The sequence below is a fragment of the Sciurus carolinensis genome, chromosome 9 (assembly GCF_902686445.1).
Source record: "Sciurus carolinensis chromosome 9, mSciCar1.2, whole genome shotgun sequence".
NCBI lineage: Eukaryota > Metazoa > Chordata > Mammalia > Rodentia > Sciuridae > Sciurus > Sciurus carolinensis.
In genome coordinates this window covers 77,146,515-77,163,587 of record NC_062221.1, presented here as the reverse complement: position 1 = coordinate 77,163,587, position 17,073 = coordinate 77,146,515, and the positions used below count along the sequence as shown (strand labels likewise).

The 17,073-nt window shown below is 37.7% G+C and overlaps 1 non-coding gene across 1 annotated transcript; it reads left to right on the top strand.

Moving 5' to 3' along the window:
- Nucleotides 1-14,946: 14,946 nt before the first annotated feature.
- On the top strand, nucleotides 14,947-15,020 carry Trnaa-agc (transfer RNA alanine (anticodon AGC)). The gene has a single exon. It is a non-coding gene; the product is annotated as a tRNA-Ala (tRNA).
- The last annotated feature ends 2,053 nt before the right edge of the window (nucleotides 15,021-17,073 follow it).

The following is a 17,073-nucleotide window of genomic DNA, read 5'->3' as shown; positions in this document are numbered from 1 at the left end:
CCTGACTTCCACACTGGTGGACACGTCAGTGTCCTCACAAAGGCAAGAGTGACATATCTACACACTCTTCCCCAGATTACTTGTGTGTCCCCAGACATAGCATTATAGCTAAATCTTTACACACTTGAAAATTAAAGCACTAATGAGACCAATAAGTTAAGTCTCTTGTTTTCTGTATATGGTTGGATCTGGGAGAACGACAGATTCCACTCAGGCAAAACAGTTACACAAAAGTTCTGCTGTGTGTTTTGTACCTTAATGAAAATCAAGAACACAAATGCTCATACTTTCTAATGTATGTGTATATGTACAGAATTTTTCAATCTGCTCCCACACAAATACACTTATATATGCATTTTAAACCTTATAAATATAGACTGATATTTATGTCAGCCCTACTTAGGTTAGAAAGTAACCTTAGAAAGTAACACTTGCCTTAGAAATGTTTTGTATTTTTTTTAACTACTGTACCACTACCCATTTTTACCCCTAACCTCTCTTTTCTCCCCTTGCTACTTCCTTCCTCCAGGAAAGCTCTCTTGCTATTTTGATGTCTGGCATATATACTTGATAAATAGGATGAATGAAAGACTGAGATCTAGGCAGATAGAATACCTGGTACAAAAGGTGATGGCTTAGAATTTATAATTAGAAGCCTATTTAAACTTCCTACATAGGACTGTTCAAATTCCTTTCAGGGGTGTCTTGACTGCCTTGAAATTGAATGTCATTGAGGATTTTTTTGCCCTCTTGTTTCCTTGGCAACAGGTTGGTGATGCAGCAGTGAAATCCACTGTCTCCCTGGAGATGCTGGTGTGGGCAGGTGGCAAACCACTGGTAATGGCTGCGATGGAGACTGAACTTGACCAAATCTTTTCCTTTCAGTTCTTCTAAATGCAGTATACAAATCAATGCAATTGAAGGACTTTGCAATATAATTATTGACATAATTATCAGTAAAAGTATTCATCCTGCTTTCTAAAATCACCTTTACACATATAATTTAATAGTCTTAAAAATGTGGACGTTTCAGGTAATTGTATGCATCAATTCTGTGTCAGAGAAGTACATTGAAAAAAATGTTCTTGTTAATAAAAATTCTGAGAGAAGGGGGCAAGGGATCATGGGTCAGGGCCTTTTTCTCTGGATTTATGTCAGGCATATAGTTTCTTTGGGCAGACACATCAACAGCCACTCTCTGCCTCTCCAATGTTCTGAAACAAATCATGCCTACAATCTGCAGAGAGAACGTGGAGGGACTGTAAATAGATCTCATTTGTCAGGGTTCTCTTCTTTTAGACAAGGGAAAGGGGGCAACTAGAGAAGAAAGGTCAACTGGGGTGGGAAAACCATTTAGGGAAAACATAGAAGATGGCTGAGGGACAGACAAACATGACTGTTGACAATGCCGATGAACAAGGCAGCTACGATACAGATGGACCTACTGCCAAAGAAGGGATGGCCTAGACACTCAATCACAGTGGAAAAAGCCTTTATATAAACATGATAAGCAGAGGGAGATACAGATAACCAAAACATAAAAAGGTTAGTACAACAGGTAAGGAAGGAGGTCAGAATTAAACAAGAAAAAAATATACAGCTGGATTCATTTAAAAAGTGTATTTTAAAATGGAATTGATTTCTTTCTTTTTTTTAATTATTTTAATTATGTTTGCAGAATGTATGTTGAGAATAGATTTAGGGCAAAAGAAAGTGATAGCATTTAACCTGAAGGGCATGCATGGAAAAAGATTGCTGAGAAAACATGGAGAAAAGGAGGGGAAGGGTGGTTTCTGAAAGATAAATGGGTTCAATTATGTAAAGGGGAAACTAATAAAGGAAAGATGAGGAAGTCAGATGGACAGGAATGGTGACCATAAGCTATCAGAAGTCAGTGCCTATTATGGACAATTCAATTGAAGAAAAATAACTATATATGTACACCAAATACATAATAGCTATCATAAAATATCCTAAGATGTATTGTGAAAAAATATGAATTTTGCATTGTCTATATTGTGGCTCATGAATATTCTGGCTGTGGAGTTCCTTGTGAAGACCAGAAAAATGTACTAGTAACTTGTATTTCATTCTTCCATTGTGGGTATTCTGTTCAGATACTGAGGAATAAATATATTGTGAAAAGACATTTTGTATGATTTTTTTTTAAGAACACATTCACTGACCTAACCTTTGATTCCTCAATTGACATTGGCAACACAGCTCAAATGAATAAAAATGGTAGTTTTCCTTCAAGTCAAGGCCTGAACACAGTGCAGAAATATGGAGAATAAAAAGAAACAATCTGAATTCTCTCACAGATGGACTTTTCAGTTGATTGTGCTGACTTTGGAGTCAGGTAGCTTGGGTTGGAATAGTAGTCCAAATTTTAACAGGTAAGTGACTTTGAGGGAGCTAATTAATTTATCAAGTCCTCAGCATTTCTATCACTAAAATGGAATGATAATTTTTACCTAGAAAGGTTCTTCTTAGGATTAAATTGAGAAATGCATTTAAAATTTCTCACAGTTCTTGGCACATAATAGAAACTTAGCTATTATATTTTGTGACAGTCAACATAATTGAGTCTAATTTTGAAACCCCAGTTTATTAGTTTAACATTTGGTTCAAGCACCTATGTTGAATAAGTTGGGTGAATGCCTCATTTCTAGTTCTTTATCTGATAGTATATCTGATACTGTGTCATATGTAAAACTGGGCTTGTTAATGCCTTCAAAATCAATCAATTTTTTAATATTAAAATGTTAGGCAATGATAGATTACTTTTCTTCCACCCTCTCTTGAATATTCCCTTTTAAAAATAATATGTAAATTTACTTAAATGAGAGTTTAAGTTATGCTAGACTTAGAGCAGCTCTCTTTTTAACCAATTGATGACTTTTTACCCAGATTCACTGACAATTTTCAAATTATCATTTTAAAATGTGGCCTGGAATATAATATTCTTTCTGTTTTCTGTATTTTCCTTCCCCTCTCTCTGCCTCTCTCTGCCTTTCTCTCTCTCTCTCTCTCTCTCTCTCTCTCTCTCTCTCTCTCTCTCTCTCTGTAACAACCTATATGGATTTTGTTGAAATTAAATGGGAATAGAAAAGAAAATAGAATTAAACCCATGTTGGTCTAGAATCCTTCGATGCAGAGAAAGGCTAGAAACTTGACACAGGATTAAATGTTCCATGTCCTGCTGACCCCTCAGCAGCAGCAGCAGAGCCTGTGGAGGAAACAGAGTATTTGCATCAGGAGAGCAAGGAGAGGCCCACAGGACAGTGAACACACTGACAGAGTAGCGACAAGTCTACAAGGCAACAGGAATGGAGGCCATGGTGGGAAACTGGACTCAACACCAAAGGAAAGGTCAGAGTATAAAGATGACTTGTGGCAGGAAGGCAGATATGAGAACCCAAGAAGGGACACCTTAGGGGGCGGGCAGGGACAAATATACAGGAGCAACAGCAACCAGGGAACCTCTGGTCTCTTGGTTCTGCAGCAGAGTTCTGTCCTACACAGCAATTTCTTAGATACTTTGACTGGAAAAGTAGTATATTTGGTGAACTGCTCAGGACTGGAGGTTTGAGGAAGAAGGTCAGTCACCTAACTGGAGAGAAGAAAAGAAGAGGTAGTGGCTTAAGAGAGATGCACCCAAAATCTGTTTGATGAGATATAAGAGATGAATCACCAAGATCAGATAGCATCCATCCAATCATGTTTGGGGCTATGGCTTTAGGACTCATGTCTAACATGGCCTACCAGTCTCTAGAAATCATTGCTGCAAAAGGAGTTGTTGGTCCATATGAAAAAATGTTCACCATCTTTAGTAATAAGAGAAATGCAAATCAAAACTACACTAAGATTCCATTTCACTTCAATTAGAATGGCGATTATCAAGAATACAAGCAACAATAGAGAATGTGGGGAAAAAGGTACACTCATACATTGCTGGTGGGGCTGCAAATTAGTGCAGCCACTCTGAAGAGCAGTGTGGAGATTCCTTAGAAAACTTGGAATGAACCCACCATTTGACCCAGTTATCCCACTCCTCAGCCTATACCCAAAGGACTTAAAATCAGCATACTACAGAGGGATACAGCCACATCAATGTTCATAGCTGCTCAATTCACAATAGCCAGACTGTGGAACCAACCTAGATGCCCTTCAATTGATGAATGGATAAAGAAACTGTGGTATGTATACACAATGGAATATTACTCAGCTATAAAGAATAATAAAATTATGGCATTTGCAAGCAAATGGATGAAATTGGAGAATATCATGCTAAGTGAGATAAGCCAATCTCAAAAAAACCAAAGGACGAATGATCTCGCTGATAAGCAGATGATGACACATAATGGGGGATGTGAGGGGGGCAAGAATGGAGGAAGGAGGGACTGTATAGAGGGAAAAGAGGGGTGGGAGGTGTGGGGAGGAAGGAAAAAATAACAGAATGAATCAAACATCATTACCCTATGTAAATGTATGATTATGCAAATGGTATGCTGTTACTCCATGTACAAACAGAAATAACAAGTATCCCATTTGTTTACAATAAAAATAAATTAAAATTTAAAAAAAAAGGAGTTGTTGTTCTATGATGATGATGGTGGTGGTGGTGGTGATGGTGAGGATGATGATGAAACTTTCTACCTCTGGGAAAAATACCTTAAGTTTCTATTTGGCTATTTTCAAACTTGTATTTCTTTAATCCTAAGGAAATTCCCTTGCGGGGAGCAGAAAATGCTTGTTAACTAGAAATGCAGAGACCCAATGTGGGCCATGCTCGGGTGGCTTCTGAGGACAGCAATAGTGACCTAAGGTTGCTGTGGGAGGCACCTGAGGCATCTCAACACATGATGAGCTGGTACACCTTCTTCAAGGTCTACTTCTTAACACAGAGACCTCCCACTTCCAGTTTGCTTCCATTGTAGCAGAGTTGGCTTGGCGCTTCAAATGGATGGGTGAGCAGGCCCTGTGTGGAAGGGACTCCATGAAGGAAGAGAAAAGAAATAAAGGGCAAGCATCTTCTTGAAGGCAAAACTACTGAGCCTTCAGTGAGTGGGGAAATAGTGGGGCAAAAATGTTGAACAGTGTTCAGTTTGGGGAGCCAGGGATAGTTAAAAAACAAGTGAAATGTTTGTTGTTTTCATCTAGTCAACTCTTTGATACTTTTAGAGTGCTTTAGTCCTTTGGGGTACTGCTTTTAACTTTAAACCCATTCAGCAAAATTTGTTTGTTTTGGCATTTTTACAGTATGTTCAAGCTGAAAAAAATCAGTTCACTTTTAAATTACCTAAAGAAATTCTTATCTCAAAGTAAAATGTAAATCTAAAGAGGCATTCTCTTTAGAATAAACTAACTTATATAGAGGAAAAATTATTAAATGACTTTTTTTCCAAACCTTGAAACAGCTGAAGTGGTTTTCTGACTTGTAAGAGAAGGAGATTTGTTCTTTTAGGGAATATTTGTCCTTTGGTCAAACCACTGAAATAACTCTGCAGTTACAGAAATGCTAAACAAGTATCTACCCAGTGTTCTTTTAAAAAATAAATGCTGCCAAGGAAGCATTCATCTAAATGCAGATGCTTCTCAGTGAGAAACCAAGGGGTGAATTGTAATGTGATTCTGAGCCAGAGAAATATTCCTTCAAAGGGCTGCTCTGGGGCAGGCGGGGGTGGGGTAAGGCAGATATATGTATTTCTTTATAGGGATTTGTGCCTGTACTATGTACTCTTCCTTATAGTACTGGTAAATTTTTATGCTTGTAAACATGTGAGTATGTATGTTTGAAAGTGTCTGTGTCCTTGGATCTCCAGGTCATTGAACTGAGTCCTCCAAGCTGGTAGGAACTACAGACTGGATTTTTAATTCCCACAGTAGAAAATATTTCAAAAAAGTAAATAACTAAAGAAAACCAGTGGAAATTCCATCAAGGCTGTTATTATGATGACCTGTATTTTGAATAATTTAAAATTTCTACTAGATATATGCCCAGAAGAAGTGAAAAAATATGAACCAGGCATGGTGCATACACCTGTAATCCCAGCTACTCCAGAAGCTGAGGCAGGAGGATTGCAAGTTCAAAGCCAGCCTCAGCAACTGTCTCAAAATAAAACATTTTAAAAAGGGGCTGGGGATGTGACTCAGTGGTTAAGTGCCCCTGGGTTGAATCCCAGAAAAGAAAAACATGGCCACACAAAATCTTGTACATGAACATTCATAATACCTCAAAGTGGAAACAATACAAAAGTCCATCAGCTGGTGAATGAATAAGCAAAATACAGTATAGCCATAGAGTAAAGTATAATTTGATAATAAAAAGTGAAGTTCTGATAAATATGAGTGAACCTTGAAGATATGCTAAATGAGTTAAGCCTGTTACAGAGGACCATGGATTTTATGTTTCCATTTATATGAAGGGCCAGAATTGAAAAATCCAAAAAGAAAGAGTAGTAGTAACCAGAGAATATACTGGGATGGGAGAGAAATGGAGAATGACTGCTAATATAAGGTTATTTGAAGGATGAAAATATTCTAGCTTCAGATTGTGGTGATGGTCATGCAACTTGCAAAATATACTGAAAACCCTGAACTGCACATTTTATTTTTTAAATTAATTATTATTATTACTATATTGGGTACTGGGGACTCGACCCAGGGGTGCTTAACCACTGAGCCACATCTTCAGCCCTTTTTCATATTTTATTTAGAGACAGGGTCTTGCTGAGTTGCTTAGGGCCTCACTGAGTTGCTTAGGGCCTCACTGCGTTGCTTAGGGCCTTGCTAAGTTGGTGAGGCTGACCTTGAACTTACACTCCTCCTGCTTCAACCTCCAGAGCAGCTGGATTACAGGCATGCACCATGACCCCCAGCCTTAACTGCACATTTTAAATGGGTTTATTATAAGGAATGTGAATTAAATCAGAATTTTTAAAAAGTGAATGATTTGGGGTTTGGGAAATATATTTCTGGATGTGAACTGGTATGATATAGTAGGTAAGAGAGTGTGGGCTCTGGAACCAGACTTCCTGGGTTCAAATATCAACCCTGTCACTTAATAGCTGTGTGATTTTGCTTTACTACCCTGTGCCTAAATATCTTCATCTATAAGCAGGGAAAATAACTACACACACTTAATGAGATCTTTTTAACAATTAAATGAATTAATGTAGGTGCTCATAACAGTAACTGATTCTTAGCTGGTACAATAAAACATCTAGTATTATTTTCATTATCATCTTTACTGAAATGCTGCCACTTTAGAATCTGAGAACAGGGCCACATCAATGGGTAGGATGTAATAATTGTCTAATAAAAAATTATTATTTTAATGCAGTCTTCTTGGGAGTCTGCTGACCTCTGGAGAGGTCATGGAATTTGGGACAATAGGACATAGCAGTTCACCAATAGAACTTCTTCCCCTCTTGGATCATTGTGGCTCTTATCACCACAGTTCACAAAGAACCTTGTGACTGTTGTCACTACAATTATAGAGTTTATAGGCTTAGTTGCACAGATTCTAGCTGATAAGATTATAGTCCCCACCTCAGAGAAAGGTTTAGAAGCAGCCAGGGAGCTGTGTAGCTCACTAGGTACCAATGTAGTGAATCTGGAAATGTGCCCTGATTGGACCTTAAGCTCTAAAAGCAGACACATCTAGATACAACTGAGTTATTCAGTGGTCTGTGAGACTCTTCTGCCAATAAGGAACTTCAGTAAAGTCCTATTAATGACATAGCCTGTGCTAAACTCTGCCATGGGAATGAAGAGAAGGTGCCTTTTGTGTTTTCAGTGGTGTATTACTTAAGGAAGAGTCTTTACCCCACCCCAAGGCTAGTGGTATGTTCTAGAATTCGTCAGAGAGATCAGGGTCCCAGAATCATAGAAATATATCTGCAGATATGTAATAAACCATGTGATGGAATAGAGATTGGTAAATCCAGCAATAAGAAGTAGGGAAAGAGGAAGAGGCCCAGACTGACAAACAAACCTAGTTGGACACCACCATGCTGGTCACTAGGGGAGGAGAGGACCAGGTCAGTAAGGTAAGTGGAAGAAATCCTATCACACAGGCAAGTGTGAGAGAACATTATAACTGGGGTACTTAGGTTACTGTAACCTCATGCTTTCAGACTAATAAAGTCTAATGAAATGGAAAAGAACCAAAGTAACACCATTTTGTTCTGATCTGACTCCATTTTATGTTTGCTTAGAATGTTTTATTTCAGCCTCCTGACAGCTGTATCTATGTTGACAGTCTAGCAGGACTGTCTGGTGTCCCTGACTATGGCCCTGATATTTAACAAAATGACTTTGAAATGTATAATCAAAACAATTTTCTCATGTAATCAAAATATCTGTCTCAACAGGGTCTTTCTGACTTACGTGTACCACAATTGTTCTTGTGGTTGTTGTGGAGTTTGCCTTTATAAACTCTGCACTTCCAAAATTCAGGTGCTGGGAGTTCTTTGAGGCGTTAGCCTGCTCCCAGTCACTTGCCTGGCATGCTCATCAAAGGACCTTTTGTTCCCTTCCATTTTGGCTCAGTATGCGTGGTAGTTTATAATTCTTGTGCACTCCATAACACCTAATACCACTTGTGGGACAAACTCTTTCAAAGTTCAAGAGTTTAATTGAGGCTAAAGCTTCCCAAATCACCTCTTCATCATCTTCCATATAAAGAAAACTTCCTAGATTCCTTAGGGTTCTATCTACCCGTAATACCCAGTTTTCACCTTTTCCTTGTTTTACTTGTTAGCCCCAAACACTGGGTCATGTGTTTCCTTGAATACAAGGACTGTCATATTTTAAATTCTTCTTTTTCTTTAAGATTGTCCCTCCCCTTGTTTTCTTATTAATCCCTGGGTCAGCATTACTTAATTGAATTTATACTAAGCATTCAGGAATTCCTTGCTGAATGAATGAATCAACAGTTGAGGATAATTTGTGTATGGGAATCTTATTAGTCACATTGCAACCAGACCTTGATATTAAAGTGAGATCCAGTCACATTTCTTTGTTCCTTTCCTATTTCTGAGATTTACAGAGCTGTCTGTTCCAAAGTACCCATTTCCAATCAGTTCAGCCCTTCCCTTTGCTTGACCTCCTGTTCTCTATTCCTTTGTACCCTCCAAAGCCCCTTTATGCTACCAAGAATGTTTCAGCTATGTTCAGATCTTTTTAAAAAAGAGTCTCTGAAAAAAAAGAAAAAAGGGAAGAAAAGAAAGAAAAAAGTCGCTGTACATCATTGCTTAACTAATTCAGTAAATTTTACCTCTCAGGTTTTTCTCAGTTCCACTGGTTGATTCCTATTCTTCCAATTAACATTTAAGTGTTGATGGTTCTAGAATTAGGTCATTTCATTTCTTCTCTTTCTAGATCTTCTCTCCTGGAATGAAGTGGAGACTTAAGCATAAAGTGAAAGAAGAAATAAAGACAGAACACTGAAGTTGGAAGCGGTTGGAGAAGGATATTAATGTCATAATATAGAGTCCAAACTGGGGGATAGGTCAAAAGGAGTGGTGGGTGTAGGCTAAAGTCTTAAGAAGATGAGTAACATAGTGCAAGTTCTGATTCTGAAAAATAATTACTGGTGTGTTTTAAATGTGTTAGTGCCAGTAGAGCTTGAGTCAGGGGTATTGGCTGATTTAAGTTGATCCTGGTAATTTGGAATTGGTATAGGTGGGGGAGATGGATTTAAAATATTTCCAAAAAAAATTGTACAAGACCTAGTAACCTATTAGATACTGGAGATAACAATGAAAAAAGTAAAATTTATTGGAGTTTTGGGTTTGGGTAATACACAATTGAAGCTGATGTACTGACAAGATGAGGAAAGAGGATGTCATGGTCTGACTCAGTGGTGTTTTTGAAGCAATGGCTGTAGGTGTCTTTCGGTCAGTGACTCACATGGGCAGTTTGCAGCTAATTAGTGCCATTAGAACAGGTGTAGGCAGGGCTTCAGAATACAGATAATAGAAATATTTCAATTAGCAACTTTTTTAAAACCAAAGATTTATACCTCTTCACATTAACCAGGACCTCAAGTAACATGAAAGTCAAAATATTTATCTGACTCCAAGCTATACTGATTATCTTCAGTGAAATGGTATTTCATTTCCTTGAGCTCACTTTTTGTCTAATCAATAATATGGAAAAATAATACCTCACAGGGTGATGATAATAATTAAATAAAATGTTGTATGTGAAATTGATTTGTAAGCCGCCAAACAAAATAGCAGCTGGAAGAAATATAGTGTCAGTCTTAGGAATTATTTAGGCTTAGGGTTTGAAAAGGCAATAACCAGAGTTAGAAGTGTGTGCCCAATAATCTATAAAAACTGCATGTTGATAACCAGAATGAGATCTGGGAAGAAAATTCATCCAGTAATCCAAATAACTCCAAGAATGGTGCATGTTATTCTTATACTTTGAGGCAGATGTATCCAAGATGGCAGAGGTTCTAAGATCATATAGTTTTCTCTACTATATGGTAAGTCTGAGAATAGAGAGATTATGCAACTTACCCAAGGTTGCAGAGACCAGTGGGAGTCTGAATGAAATCCATGCTTCTTAACTAACCCCCAGTTCAGGATTCACAGATACTTTTGCTATTGAAAAAAAGACACCTCATTTTAGCCAAAGAATCATCATCTGTAAGAGTCTATTTTTAAGTTTCAATTTAATAGAATCAGAATAATATTTGGTTTACAACTAATTTTTGCTGCTCTAGCTATTTTATTCAAACTGTATTTTATTTGTTCTTGCCCTGGAAATTACCACTTTTTCTTTCTTCTTAAAAAAAGTGAAATAATGGGAAATTTCTACTCAAGCTTCTCCACTTAAGTCTCCCGGTGAGGGATGAGAGAAGTAGCTGTGTACTGACAAAGGGGTATTTCCAGTTTCCCCATTCTTGCAGCAATTGGGGACTTGTGTCGTGTAAAGTTTCAAATCCAAAGTGGCAGGAAATTTCCTTTCTCCACTTTTTAATTACGAATGTAGAAGTTACATTTTAAACTTCTGATCCTTGCTAAGATCCTTACCATTCTCAAAATAACCTTTTTCCAGTTCCTTCTAAACAGACCCTTGACAGGACCAGGATCAACTTGATACCAGACTGGGTGAGGAAGGCATGTGGAACTGGAAGACTTTTTATAGGTACCACAGAACTTAAAGATCTGTCAGAGACAGACCTCTTGTTCCATTCTCAACAATGATTCATTTAGGCACAGCTGAAATCTGCTTTAGGAAGGTGGGAGAAGGTGAGTAAGAACGTGAACTAAGTTCAGATGAGTTCCCGTTCACATTCTGAGGACAGGAACTGTGCTTGATTTATCTTGATATCTCTTGCATCCTATCTCAGGGCACTGCTTATAGATGAGTACACAGTACAGTTGGGCATGTGTTTAATTTATCGAGATGTGATTTATAGAGTATGTGCAAAGTATAGTTATACAGAATAAATGAATGTGAAGAAAACCAGGACTTCCAGAGACATCCAGCAGTCAAACTATAAAAAGCCAGCAGTATTCTTTCAGGCTACAACATTTATTGAGCACCCCATAAATTTTCATTTGTTTGCTTGCTGATATTCTTATTGAGAAGTTCCCTTTATTTTGCTTAAAGTTCTAATATCAATGGAAATATAAGTGTTCCCAAGACTAACAAGTAATAGTAAAGTTTAACCTTTACTGGATACTTATGGTTCCATGCCATGCTAAGCATTTTATGTGCCTCTTCTTATGCGTTCTTTACAACACCCCTTTGAAGGAGGTGCTATTATCAACTTCATTTTAGAGCTGAAGAAACTTAGGTTAAGAGAGGTCACACAATTTGTCCAAGGCCAAGAGCTAATAAGGCAAACAGTGAGGTCCAAGTAAAGGTCTATAGATTGCAAAACCTCACTTATTACACTGCATCAAGAACTTTCCAATTCTCCTTAGAGGAAAAAAAAAATTAAGCATCTATATTTTCTTCATAATTGAGGATACAGAATCTTACATTAGGCCAAAGGAATTATTAGCCAGAGTATATATGCAGCACTGAAAAGAAAAGGAGTTGGAGCCCAGGAGAATATTAGCATTCTTCATGGTTTTACTATGAACCAGTTTTGATGATTGAGATTATGTAGAGTAGGATATTTAGAGATTTTTTAAAACCTTTCTCCAGAGTTTTAGGATGTCTAACATGAGTTTGACATATCTGTCTACAAAGCATTTCCCTGAATTGGAGGATAGCCAGCAAATAATTACTTACAGTTTGCATTAGAAATTGTTCTGATATAAGCATCATATAATATCAGAAGTAGAAGGTGGTAGGTGGGGTTGAAAGGAAAGGATTGATGATAAATATAATTTCTTTTCAGATTTTCAAAATGTGTATCACTTATATATAGACACCTAAGAACCATTTAATATATGTATTTATCTTACCTATAGTTTTCTGTACCCTGAGTAGACCTCTCAACACCAGCATAATTTAGATAACAGAGAGAATCTGCAGACTTCATACTGGAAATGAATGGACTCAGACACCCACAGATGGAAAAAAGACAAATATTGCTCCAACTAGACAGAGGGAACTGTGCCCTGAGTATTTTTCCAAGGGGAAATAAAAACAATCAAATATTTGGAGGTAGGATTCCAGAAGAGAAAAAGAATAGATATGACCACGAAGTTCAATGTACTGAAATCAGCACTGTGGTGGTGGTGAGATGGGCCCCTGAGGAGACTCACTCATCCTCTTGTGTACATTCTGCATCTCCCTCCTGCTTGCAGTGGTTAGAAGAAGCATCCCCATCTGGAAAGCCAAAAGCTTCAGAGTCCTGGGTACCATTCATGGCTTAGTGAAATAAGGAAGTCAATCTGTTTCTTATTTATGCATATTGGGTAATCAAGGCACACAGGAGCTCAGGGACATCAGTACATAATCTGAATGTGAAGAGTCCTATCTTGTTATGTATGCTTCAAAGGTTGTGAGTCTTGCTAGAAACCTGAACTTGCTTCAACTTGCTGTTTGATGTGTGGCAGATCAAGTGGTAGTTTTCAACTTCTGCATCCCTAAAATAGACAGACATACTGATGTGTGACAAAGGTCAGAGAGCTAAAGGAAAACAAAGCAACTTGAGAAGCTGGGTAAAATTAAATAATAAGGTAAAATATAAATTCCACATCGTATTTAGGATAACCCAACATAGAGATCATATTTTCCCACTGGTTTCCAGAACTGTGTACCTGAGGGAATGACATAAACTTAAAGTCTCTCTCTTACACCTAGTGTTTCTTTAAGTATCCATAGGGTCTCTCAGATCAGTTTTCTGAGGTGCTTATCAAGAACACAGATACTCAGGATCCATTCTACACCAATGGAATCATAATCTCAGTTACAGAACATTTGTATCAGGTTTTTAATAAGCTCCCCAGTTGATTTTTATGCACAATGAAGTGTAAGAACCATTGCCTGAGACTGTTAAGTCCTCTAAGATAGAAATGGAAATGCATTCATCACTGTAACCCTTTCTGTGTATAAATATAATACATACTCAAATAACATCAGTTGAGTAAACAAAGACATAAAAAGAGAAATCATTCAATCCTTGATCCTTCTCCTACCATGTTTTTATAATCAGGGGCTTTGTTGAGCTATTGATGAGATGGATAAGGCAAATTTTAAGCTATACCTCCTGATGGGGAGAAGCTTTATATACAGGAAATGCCCCTTTCAAAATGATCCAGAAGGACTTTCAAGAAAAGCCTCTAGGGAGCTAATTAAGGAGCCACAGCAGACAGTCTGCTGAATTAGATCTTCCGTAAGCCACTGAACTCAAGCAAGGAAACCTCAGACCAGGAATAGTCATGAAAACCCCCAAGTCAAAGGGGATATACACTGATAGCAAAGGTCAGACAAGAGACCATAGTCAGTAAACTAGTAGCTAGAAGGGATAAAGCAGTCAAACACTCAGTTTCTAAAAACCATTAAGTCTCTGTCCAGAGCACGAGAGAAAGTAGGAACTTGAGACACTTCTGAGCCTTGTGCACCTGGGGTGGTAGAGCTGAGGGTGTTGGGGGTCAGGTGTGTGTGGGGTGGTGGGGGATATTAATTGAGCAGAACTGCCTGAGCAGTAAAATGCAAAGCTCCAGGCAGTTTTAAAGACTTTCACAATTTGTGGGTTTGGTCCTCTGGAACAAACACCTGAGGTTTGCTCAGGGCAAGATGGGAAGAGGCCTCCCTGAAGAGTTAATTGTTACAAATTGCTTTTTGTGATGATCATGTAATTACGTTTCTTTTTGTTTGAGGTTATTTGTTTAAACCACTCTGTAGTGAAACCGGGAGTGAACTATGTCCCACGCTGTTATCCCACATGTTGCCATATGCTATAATATTTTCCAAACAATCCTTTCTTTTCCAGCTTAGGTAGAACTTTTGGACAAACAAATTTAACAGGAAACACTTAGGAGATTCTCTCAAGTGTTAGACCTGTGGTTGCTAAAGCTTTATAGGACAAGAGTGGTACAAATGGCAGGGGACCTGTGACAGTCTGATCACACCTTTGCTTCATCCACCACTGCACATGACATTCTGGGAGATGTGCCAGAGTGAGTGATGTAATTGCTTTGAAATAAATGATGGAGTCCCAGCTTCCTTCGTCTGCACACTAATGGATCATCTTTGACATCAGTTCTCTAAGCCGTTGAAGAGCATGAAAGAAACCCTAGAAAGCGGTAGGGAGTCCCCAGAATTTCTTTAAGAAGCAAACCATCTGACTGGTCTTGCAGAAACCATACAGATCCCAGTCAACCACTACCAAATAAAGCAGCAAATCCCTCTAAGTAGAAAGGCCAATTAAGATGGCAAAAGGAACGATGAGGCTCTTATCACTAAAGATGAAGGGTGTCTTTTGTTTTTCTGTTGTTAAAATGTTAATATCTGTGTTGGGCTGGGGATATAGCTCAGTTGGTAGAGCGCTTGCCTAGCATGCACAAGGCCCTGGGTTCAATCCCCAGCACCACCCAAAAAAAAAAAAAAAAAAAAAAAAATAGTTAACATCTGTGTTCTATTGTCTCAGCATAAGTACCTCTGCGCTAGTGGCATTAGGACAGAGAGATGAATCATCTGATAGCAGATACAACTTAGTGAGACATTGGCAATCCAAATTTATTGAGTGTGTGTCCTTCTCAGCTTTTCTCTGATTATCTGGGCTCAAAAATGTTTGTCAGACTTCTGAGCAATTGGTCCTGTAAGTCATAGCTTTTCTATAGATGGGAGGGTAGTAGATAAGAAGACAAAGAAAGGGTTTGGCAGATGTGCTGGTGGTCAGTAAAACGGAGAGTTAGAAAACAGCCACTATGGGCAAGTGCACTTACTGATCACTGTGATGTAGCTTCCTAATTCATATTCCTGACTCATAAGAAGAGTCTTCCTGTTGAATTCACTTGGGCTCTTACATAGGAAAAAAAAAAAGTATTAAATTGTCTTATAAATATGTACAAAGAAAAATATTCATTTGAGATACTGGAATGTTGCTTACCTCCATCTTTGAACTACTTTTTTATTAGCTACCATAGATCTAAGAGTTTACTGAGTACCAGGCACTAGCCTACACATTTTCCCTTAATTCTCTCATTTCATCTTTGCTCTGACTTTTGGGGGTAGGTCTTCATTTGGGATATTATTTTGCATTGACTATTGGGAAAACTGAGGCCTACAGAGGTCACGTGGGTACAAATCTAATAAACGGCAGGGATAGGACTTGTCCCAGGCAATCAGATCCCTAGAAGGGGTTCTTAATTAGTTAACACACTATGTCACCCATGATAAGATTGCAAATTGTTAACTACAAAGTCATAATCATACATAAAATATTCTTGCTATTAAAATCATTAAGTTGCCTAGCCTGGTATGGTGGCGCATGCCTATAATCCCAGCAACTCAGGAGGCTGAGGCAGGAGGATAACAAGTTCAAGGTCAACCTCAACAACTTAGCAAGAACCTCAGAAACTCAGTGATACCTGTTTCAAAATAAAAAATTTTAAAAGAATGGGGATGTGACTTAGTGGTACAACACCCCTGGTTTCAATCCCCAGTACCCACAAAGTATGAAAAATAAAAATAAAATCATTTAGTTTTCTGATTCAAAGAAATTATATAATGGACTTATTAAAATTTAGACCTATGAGAAAATATGGGACAAATCAACATATTTATAGTGATAGCATATCTTCTTTAACCTTAGTCCTTGAGAAGTAGAAGATCAGGCTATGATTTCTTCTCATCTTTTATGTATTTGTAAAAAGTAAAATAGGGGCTAGGAGTGTATCTCAGTAATGGAACACTTGTCTTGCATTTGCAAGACACTGGGTTCAAACCCCAGAACTGCAAAAAAATTTTTAAAAACCCATTTGATTTGCCCCTTGAAGTTTTATTAGAATGTACTGAAAATAAAAGGATGTATAGTTACAGATAATAAGAGAATAGATATAAACAAAACTGTGTATATTATTCAATGTTTTCCTTAAATCATTTGAATAAGTCTGCATGAAGCCATAATGATATGATCTTCTTTGAGACAAATTGCTTATCTTCTTGATTTTAAGATGCAAATTTTCTGCATCTTGATGTTTTTTAAATTAGTGGATGCCTTATAATCAAAGAGAGCATTTAATGTTGACTCTTTACCCTCCTTCTATCTACAAGAATCCATTATTAAAACTATAATGTATCTTAGGGTTTTAAAATAGAAGAAATGCTGTAGTATTTTACATTTTTGTGAAGATTTATAAGACTAGGTCTGCCTATATAGATGGCTCACAGTTTTAACTGTTAGATTTGCCTAAACTAGCACTTAGCCATGACAAAAGAAATATGGAATATCTCTTAAAATATGTTTTTAAAATCTGATTGTGGCCAGATATGGTGGTGCATGCCTGTAATTCCAGTGGCTCGGGAGACTAAAGCAGGAGGATCAAAATTTCAAAGTCAGTCTCAGCAACTTAGTGAGGCACTTAGCAACTCATTGAGATCCTAACTCTAATAAAATATTTAAAAAGGGCTGGAGGTGTGACTCAG